Raw genomic sequence first — 2,331 nt, 5'->3', positions numbered from 1 at the left:
GGGTAGGTATTATTTATAATTTGGTCATTAGATATCTTCTGCTAAATGTAAGCAGCTACATGCTCTACTGTGATGTCTACAGAATCTGGCCATACAAGATATAGGGTAGGTATTATTTATAATTTGGTCATTAGATATCTTCTGCTAAATGTAACCAGCTACATGCTCTACTGTGATGTCTACAGAATCTGGCCATACATGATATAGGGTAGGTATTATTTATAATTTGGTCATTAGATATCTTCTGCTAAATGTAACCAGCTACATGCTCTACTGTGATGTCTACAGAATCTGGCCATACAAGATATAGGGTAGGTATTATTTATAATTTGGTCATTAGATATCTTCTGCTAAATGTAACCAGCTACATGCTCTACTGTGATGTCTACAGAATCTGGCCATACAAGATATAGGGTAGGTATTATTTATAATTTGGTCATTAGATATCTTCTGCTAAATGTAACCAGCTACATGCTCTACTGTGATGTCTACAGAATCTGGCCATACAAGATATAGGGTAGGTATTATTTATAATTTGGTCATTAGATATCTTCTGCTAAATGTAACCAGCTACATGCTCTACTGTGATGTCTACAGAATCTGGCCATACAAGATATAGGGTAGGTATTATTTATAATTTGGTCATTAGATATCTTCTGCTAAATGTAACCAGCTACATGCTCTACTGTGATGTCTACAGAATCTGGCCATACAAGATATAGGGTAGGTATTATTTATAATTTGGTCATTAGATATCTTCTGCTAAATGTAACCAGCTACATGCTCTACTGTGATGTCTACAGAATCTGGCCATACAAGATATAGGGTAGGTATTATTTATAATTTGGTCATTAGATATCTTCTGCTAAATGTAACCAGCTACATGCTCTACTGTGATGTCTACAGAATCTGGCCATACAAGATATAGGGTAGGTATTATTTATAATTTGGTCATTAGATATCTTCTGCTAAATGTAACCAGCTACATGCTCTACTGTGATGTCTACAGAATCTGGCCATACAAGATATAGGGTAGGTATTATTTATAATTTGGTCATTAGATATCTTCTGCTAAATGTAACCAGCTACATGCTCTACTGTGATGTCTACAGAATCTGGCCATACAAGATATAGGGTAGGTATTATTTATAATTTGGTCATTAGATATCTTCTGCTAAATGTAACCAGCTACATGCTCTACTGTGATGTCTACATAATCTGGCCATACAAGATATAGGGTAGGTATTATTTATAATTTGGTCATTAGATATCTTCTGCTAAATGTAACCAGCTACATGCTCTACTGTGATGTCTACAGAATCTGGCCATACAAGATATAGGGTAGGTATTATTTATAATTTGGTCATCAGATATCTTCTGCTAAATGTAACCAGCTACATGCTCTACTGTGATGTCTACAGAATCTGGCCATACAAGATATAGGGTAGGTATTATTTATAATTTGGTCATCAGATACTAAATAGGTGTTTTTTCAACATATATACCTATTGCTACATATAAAGTCAACACAGGGTTGGCAAAAACCCAGGTTTTATGAGTATTGCCCAGCCCAGTGGAAAATACTGGGAAAACCCGGGTTTTACTGGGTTTTAGTGGGTAATACTGGGCAATACTGGGTAATATAAAATACTGGTCTTAAGTGATCAAACACAAATGTAATACATTTAAGATATTTATAACTTGTTTTATTTGTCTAGATTGGTCAAACTAAATATAAAGCCAAAAAAATCATTTTTTTTCAAATAAGTATAACTCCTATTAAGAATTAACAATTACATTTAAATAATGTATATGTGCTGTCACTAATTAATAAGTAATTATTCAGATTAGAACACAGATTTGTTTATGGAACAATAATTAGCCCTTTTAATTCTACAAATGTTTATGGCATGACCCCTTTGGGTGTTTATTTAGCAATATGAATGTATACATTTAAAATAACAATTCACTTAAAAAAATGCATTTTTATCAAAGTTTGGATTATTGAAACAATGCTTGGTAATTAACAAGGTATCCTTAAATATGCAAATCTTGTATTCTGCTTACATATATAGAATAAATGAAGAACAGAATGAAATTGAATTTTTCATTCTCCTAGAAATGACTCAATGGTTATCTGTGTAAAAAGTATATATTTAGCTGTGATACTATAAAATAACACCAAGTCTAACTATTTTGTGTTTAAATAAGCTTTAAAAATCATATTGACTAGTAATGCCCAGTATTACCCATAATATTTCTGGGAGTATTGCCCAGCCCGGGAAACCCCGACCCAGAATTCCCGGCGGGGTAATACTTTGCCAACCTGAT

At 33.2% G+C, this 2,331-nt stretch overlaps 1 long non-coding RNA gene across 2 annotated transcripts in view; it reads left to right on the top strand.

Moving 5' to 3' along the window:
• Window positions 1-1,340: 1,340 nt before the first annotated feature.
• The window catches only part of LOC139514155 (uncharacterized), a 4,876-nt gene continuing 3,885 nt past the window's right edge, over window positions 1,341-2,331 (top strand). For both annotated transcript variants that reach the window (XR_011662574.1, XR_011662573.1), the window contains exon 1: window positions 1,341-1,444. This is a non-coding gene — a long non-coding RNA (uncharacterized lncRNA). The remainder of the gene's footprint in view (window positions 1,445-2,331) is intronic.

This window comes from Mytilus edulis, chromosome 3, assembly GCF_963676685.1.
Source record: "Mytilus edulis chromosome 3, xbMytEdul2.2, whole genome shotgun sequence".
Classification (NCBI taxonomy): Eukaryota; Metazoa; Mollusca; class Bivalvia; order Mytilida; family Mytilidae; genus Mytilus; species Mytilus edulis.
The sequence above is the reverse complement of the archived record's forward strand: the minus strand, read 5'-3'. Positions and strand labels throughout refer to the sequence as shown.